The sequence below is a fragment of the Rhea pennata genome, chromosome 6 (assembly GCF_028389875.1).
Source record: "Rhea pennata isolate bPtePen1 chromosome 6, bPtePen1.pri, whole genome shotgun sequence".
Taxonomy (NCBI): Eukaryota; Metazoa; Chordata; class Aves; order Rheiformes; family Rheidae; genus Rhea; species Rhea pennata.
In genome coordinates, this window is record NC_084668.1 from 39749462 (window position 1) to 39756988 (window position 7527).

The following is a 7527-nucleotide window of genomic DNA, read 5'->3' on the forward strand; positions in this document are numbered from 1 at the left end:
GAGCAGATGGGAGAGGGCAGCACAAAAGAGGGAGTGGAATGTATTCTGGAAGGGATAACAGAGGAATTCGAGGCAAAAATATTAAGAACGTGAGCCAGCTATCAAGGAAGGGAGACGTACGACCAAATCTACGGGCCTGTTTGCAATCAGCAGAGAAATGGTAGCAGCCCGGCCGCCTGGGATGCGTAAAACTATCTGGAAATCCGCAAGAAACGGGCTGCAGGGAAAATCGTGCCCTGACACAGAAAAGCGCTCGATGACCTCACGGAGCTTTTCCAGCTCTAGGTTTTATGGCTCCAGCACACGTTTCCTGTTAGAAATCTAACCTTAATCCTCACGACTGTGAGCAGCAGGTATTGCGACCCGGGAAAGCATCGCGTTTACTGCTCCACTCGCCCTCTGCTTGCACGAGTTAAAACAAAAAAAGAGAAGTTCTCACGCCTCAAAAGCAAGGACAAAAAGCCTAAAGAGCAAGGAAACGCCTTTCCTCCCGCATATTCCCCATCCGCATGTAAAACCACAGGATTACTCTCTGCATAGCAGCAAGCACATCCCCCACTTCCCAAAGAGCACGGCTAAGCCTAATGCCTTCCTAGAAGCATGAACTGCACGGTGGCAACGTCTCCAGCCTCGTATCTGCATACACCGACACCAGAGGGGTGAACAAGGAAAGCTCCAGTGACCTCTCCTCCAGGACAGGGTGGTCACAAACCGCTGTCTGGCTTTTGTAGGTTAATTAAATTGCAATGGGGAGTTTTAGGTTAGGTATTGGAAAAGAGAGGCACTGGAGAAGATGAGACGCTCCATCGCTGGAGGGCTTTAAGAAGAATTTAGACAGAAGTAGACTTGATCGTGCCATAGGGATGAAAGCATAGCCCTTGCTGACCACGGTTCAGAGGCAGGTGTTCCCACCAGCTTGCTGGCTGTTTTTTTCCAGACTTTGCCACCATATGAGCACTCCCACATTATATGATTCCTTTCACCAAGGGATCACACAGTCTTCACTGGATGGTCCTCACTGGGATCCCAGCCTATCCAACCATTGGGCTCCACAGATGCCACACTTCCTTCTTGGGGTTCAAACACAGCGTGAAGGGTTGCCACACACTGTACGTATGGATATATGAGAATGCCCTATGGCTTGTCTTTCATTTGAGCCACAGGATATTTCTCATAGATCATGGCTAGGCCTTTTACGAACTTGCCTTCCACTCAGAAAAAAATGAGGGGAGCCAAACCACACATTTGGGAAAAACAAGTTGATGAAGGCTGGAGTAGCATCTCTTAAATCTTTCACAGCACCAAGCAGGAGGAACCTCTAATGCAGGCAAATCCCCCAGGCTCAGACTACAATGAAGGTCATGTGAACTGGCCAAGGTTTTATGCTGAACTTGAGTTATGGAGTCCATTAGAACAAAATCAGCCTGTGAACTTAAAACACTTTCTTCCTCTGTTTGGTAGTGAGCGGTGGGAGGAGGGCGAGCTCGTGTTTTTTGCAGCAAACCCCAAGGGACTGCGCTGGACAGGGAATCCCCTTTTCCTTGGTGAGGAATCCTTCCCATGACAGATTAGCTGTAACGTGATGCAATTAGCAGCAATTAGCTGTTTTTTCCTTCCAAGCCGCAGTAGATTTGGACATAGCTGTTCCCGGTCAGTCATGCTTTGGGGAGCTATTCTGGTTGCCCAAATACTCAGAGCAGGATGTTTGTACTGTAAGTATCCATGCCAGTTGCAACACTTTCGTTGCTGATGGGATTCACTTCCCTTTTTGAACTCTCTTCTGCTGCTAGTTTGTTTTTGTGCTCAGATGACCTGGGGTTGGAGAACTTCAGAGGAGAGGGAAAACAAAACAAAAAAAAAGAAACAAAACAAAACAAAAAGGCTATTCTACTAGTTGTAATTTTAAACCAGAGATGAAAAGTTAGAGCTTGAGAGCAAAACTGACCTGATCCTAAGTGATGATGACTATTTTATCAGCCTTGGCAACATCGTTCAGAACATGGGCCCAAGATGAAAGATGCCTTTTTGGGTCCAGTTTTCACCATTTCACTGGAAATTCAAATGGAGAAAATTGCACTCCAATTCTGCCCATTTCCAGTGTAGTGGCTTTGGGTGTTGAGAACTTTCTATCCTTAAATACCTGTATTGACTAGAAGCCAAATTCTTCCAAAGCAGGAGGTCTGGGCCTCCCTGAATCCCCTACACCCAATATACGTGTGGATAGCTAGTAGTAGGAGTGCCACCTGCGGACACTGGGGATTATACGGCATTGTCTATATATTAATCCTTTCCTCTGCTGAGGCCACCTCGTCTATCCAGAGGTGTAAGTGGTGCCCATGTCTGCTCAGTGCTTGGGCATGGAGACTCGTGTCCCCAGTGCTTCAATCCCAAAGACAAGTCAAAACGCACTTCAGCTGGAGCTGGATGGTTTTGAGCACATGCCAGTGATGATCTGCTGGATTAGAGCTAAGAAGCAGGAGGTGGGGGAGTTAAGTGTTGGGCATGGGGGGGGGGGGAAGGAAATAAGAGGAGGAAGTCTCCTTTTAAAATAAAAAATATTTTATGAACTTGCCATCTGAGGCCAGCATCCTCTTGGATGCTCATTGCACAAACCCTCATTATCTTCTTATAGCTTCTATAGATTGACCTTGTGGAGGGAAAGGGGCAACAATAAAGCTCCAGCCCGTTTCGGCCGAGATCTGAGTCTGGTCTTCGCAGCTCTCTTGGCAGCCGGGACCATTTCTTCATGTTCAAATGCTGGTAAAGGGCCAAGCAATGGGGAGGGAGCGCTGGCTGGGGAAGGAAACCTCCCCGCAGCAACCGAAAAAGCCCTGCGCTGATGTATCCCTCCTATAAATTACGAGACGCAGGACCCTCCCTGTCCGGTATGCTATGGACACCCAGGAGATGCACCTTTTCCACGCAATCTACTCTTTGAAAAGAGAAAAATACATGACATACTTTTCCTCCCCCCCGAGTGACTCAAACGAGGACTACTTATTTTATCCAGTAGTCTTTTCCTGGCTACAAACAGCTTTCAGGAAGCTGTTTGTAAAAATGACATTTTTTTCTTTTCTTTTTCTTTTTTTTACTGCTTTTACTCGCAATACATTCATACCAGCTTAATCATTAACCAAGCTGCCTAGCTAGGTTTGATACAGTTACAAAGCGATGTCTGTCCGAGCCCTACCGACGTGGCTAATTCCTAGGAAACAATAAAAATAAGCCAATAAATAATCCAGCACTCCGAGCCCTTCGGCCGTGTCATTTCCCAGAAACTTAACGACTGTTAACCGCTGATCCAAGTCTTGTCCTAAGCAGAATTTCGAGTAATTTCCTCCAATTATTACCTTTTTCCTTCGCTTCATTTACAACATTTTCCGCGCAAGAGCTCAACCGCGGCATGCAGGTTTTTGTGTTTTACAGAGCGTACAGGTGGACATTCATGCATGTGCAATTCCAAGGGTTGCCACGCAAAGGGCTCAATTTAACCATTTTGGCCCCAATTCTGAGCATCTTCCATATGGTGGCTGTAGCAAGGCGGGGATGTATTTTCAGTCTGAGCACTGCAGACACAGGTTATTTCATTAAAATTATCCCTTCTGCTGAAGACTTTGAACTAGCCAGAGAACAGTCCCCGAATACCCAGCGCAGCCAGTATCTCCTGCAAACCACTTATTAAAACCCTCTGCTCTGCTTTTAAACCTCCTTCCCACCTCCTTTCCATTTGCTAAAGTTCCAGTCGGTTGCATTTCCAGATAAAAACATTTTTCAAACATGAAAAATGTTCAAAAAAAAAAAAAAAAAGACCAATTTGGAGATATCTGTTCAAAGCCACAGCCCAGGGGCTGCATGTCTAATCCTTTGCAAACAGCATGTACAGAGCATCTCTAGCCAGGCTAAGCGCACAGAGCTATTTCAGATTATACTTCTGGTGCACAGAAGGGAAAAGCTGAGCTTTGCTTTAACTTCACCCTCTTTGAATTCCTGGGAACTTTCCCTTTACATGAGATACAGCAGAAGCTTCTGCACCTCCAAAATCCCCTTTCCCCCTCCCTGCAGCCTGGGTTTCACAGCTCGCCCAAAAATCCTGTCCTTAAAAGCTTTGTTATTTGGCCCCTTTTCTTGTCATTTTTCAGCAGAGACATCCAAGTGATATTTCACAGCAAATAAAAAGTCAGGCAGGAGAGAGCAACTTTCCTGGCGGCGCTTCGGGGCGCGCAGCTGGCAGGTAACAGCGTGCTGCTGGAGCGCACTGGAAAACACGTCCCCGTCCCCCTGCTCCATCCGAAGGAGGTTTGGAAACTTAATCCTCTCTCCCTCGACGCTCGGTTAAAAACATGCTTTTCAGCAAAATGGCCTGAAAGCAAAAAAAAAAAAAAAAAAAAAAAAAAAAAAAGGCAAAGGCCTGAGCTGCGCCACTCCTCAGAGCCCAGCGCTGGGCCGGCTCAAATAATGCTCTTTTGCTTAAAAACACTGGGTCTGAAGGCTCCCTGAGCCGGCAGCTCTGCCCTGCTCTCTGCCTCTAATGCTGGCTTCCTCGTTGCTGTGATTTTTGCTGAAACGCTGCCATTTTCTTAGCTGCCACCCAGCAGCATTACTGTTGAAGGGTAGAGTGATGCAGATGCTTGGCTTGTTCCTAATGGCCAGGCTTTACTTATGAAACAGGTGGCTAAATTCATGTTTTTCACCCCAATACACTCAGCAGCTGCTCCACCATCCCCAGCGGTTTCTCCCCAGTGAGTTTTAGTACCACCGTGAATCTCAGAGCCCAGAGGAGCCCCAAAACACTCTTTCGAAAGCTTGACAAGGAGACTTTGCCGAGAGCCGCAGTTGCGCTTCGTTACTGAAGGGCTAACGGAGAAACACGGCGCCCCATGCAGAGGCTGGGTTCAGGCTGCCCTGCTGGCCAGGGCCAGGCTGCTGAGCAGAGGAGCCAGTTCCTAAGTTACAGTTTTCTTAACTTTCGCAAAATTCAGGCGTACGTTAAAAAAAACCCGCCCACACTGGCGCATCCATCTCCTTGGTACAACTCACTGAATTTTTTTTTTTTTTTTTTTTTTTTTTTTAATACAGCGCATGGCTACACCCTTGCTGGAGTGACTCATGGCTTTTAGTGGTGCCAGCATCAGCAAAGGCACCATGGTGCTGTCCCTGCTGGAGCACAGGGGCATCGCCCCAAAGCAGCCTTCGTCCCCCGGCATGGACGTCCGTGATGGCCGGTGCCAGCTTGACCTGACTGCCACGCATCAGCAACGTGTTGCAGGAATGGGGGAAGAGCCCAAAATGCATCCAACTACCCCTTATGCTCCCCAAGGCATGCGAGAAGGCAGAGTGGCACACATTGCTTAGTGGAGTGAGACCACGGCTGGCCCCGCCTAGCCAGCCTTTTTGCAAGATTTTCAATATTTTGCAAGATTTAATCCCTACAGAGCAAAAACTTGACTGCAGGCTGAATCTATCATGGAGGAGACACCACAGAGGGAGAGGAGCTGTTTAACCAGAGAGCTGGCACACGAGCAAAAGGCAATAAAATGAATGTGGTTGGGAAGTTAAGAGATTCGAAAGCACGACAGCAGCCAGCTTGCCGAGCACTCCTGCAGCACGCAAACACGCACGGCAGCTTGGAGATGCGGCTTGTTTAGGAAAGAGCACGTCCATAAACCAAGGCTGTGCTGGAAGACCACAAGGGACCTTCAAAAGGCACAGCTGAAAATGCTCCCCTGTAGGCATGTTGCCTTGGGGGTCATATTTATGACCCTAAATACTCAGCTCCTTTCCCACCCATGCAGAACAGCCCACAAAACTCACTTTGCATTCCCTGGTTTTGGTAGAGGTTTATGCTCCCTGAGCCCTTGGGAGCTTCCCATGCAAGAAGTTTCAGGGCTTCAAATTAACAGAGGAAGCAGCGAGCGCTTTCCAGGCACAGCAGCGAGAGGCGAGGACATGGCCAAGGTTTCCCGCAGGGATGGGGCCTGCTGCAGAGAGAAGGGATGGATTAGGCGACCTCCCATCTTCTGCAACTCTGCTGGGTTTGGCGCCTCCATTTCTGGGGTCCCATGTGAGACATCAGCAGTGGGTTCTCAGGAGGCAAGAAATGTCAGTGGCCCTTCAGAGAGCTACGTCGCTTTGGATAACCAGCCCGGCTGCTCAGGCTACGTCGGCTATATGCAATGACCCATGGAAGCCAGTGAGAAAGGAGCATGAGGGTATTTCTCCGGGCAGGACTATGGAGACAATACAGATACCTTCATCTCTCCCACAGCACAGCCTTTCAACAGCTAAATACCCACCAGCTTCAGTGTCATATCTGCACATGATAGAGCCCAACACAGAGCCCAAAGTCCTTAAAAATGCATTATTTATAAGCAGCAGTTCCCAAAGGGTACGTTTTGCTCTCCTGGACTATTAGTGCAGCTATTAAAATCTCACCTGGACCTGCCTCATCACCTCCTCAGTTTTGCATCTCTGGGGAGCCCCGTAGATGCTGCTCTGCCGGGTGCTCACTGTGCACGTACCAGGCAATAGCTGACAAACATCACTGAAATGCTTCAAGTTTAACTCAAAAGCCCAAACAAGAGCAGAAGTCTTTCTCCCAACTCCTCTGTCTGGTCCCCTTTTTATCATCCCCGTTTTCTATACATCCAGCAGCAGCTCCTTCATCTTCACTTACACTATCAAACAGCAGCAACGATAAAGTTCTCAACAGAGCCTGACTGTATTCTAGCAAGGAGGAAAACACTAGGAAAATTAAAAAAAAGACACACTAGTCACAGCTGCAATTACTTGCAGAGGCAGTCAGATAAAGCAGGCACTTGGACACTCTGGGGAAAATCACTTCCTTGCCCTCGTTCTGCTAAAATATCCCTGTGCCCAAGGGAATAAACTTCTCCGATAGTGCTGGAGCCCCCGTGATGGCCCACGCCGCTTTCTATGCTGCGGGGCTTGGGCAGCACCCCCAAATCTGGCATAAGCTCCCCTTGAGCTGTCTCTTTGGGCCCTAACCCTGGCTGCGAGTGCACGCAGCGAATGGAGAAAACGCGTGGCCAGGCAGCTCACTGAAAAACCAGCTAACCGTTTGCTTTGTGTTTGTGTTACTTAGAGAAGTAGCTGGTCCCCATCCCAGCAAGAAGCTGGCAACAGGCCAAGGAGCAAAGCCCGCAGAGGAAAAGGTCTAATTCTTTAATGCAGTTCTTTAATGCTCTGCAAATTAGCAAGGGTTGCCAAATAAAACAGGAGATGTAAGACACTGGCACAAACGGGAGGGAAAAAATTAGGTGAACTTTTGATTTACATGCTGAATGAGAACTTCCCCCTCGAGATGCCGTTCATCTAAGGCTTTTCGCAATTTGTCTCATCAAGTGAGGACAACTAATAATGGCACTCACAATTTTTTTGGGGGGGGTTTCTCTTTGCCTTCCTGCTGGCATACAACTCTGCAAATTTTGTCTGCAAACTTTGCTCATGCCAACTGCCCAAGACACTGCCAGCAACGCTTTGCATCTGGAGCTTCAAGTGTCCCTGTGT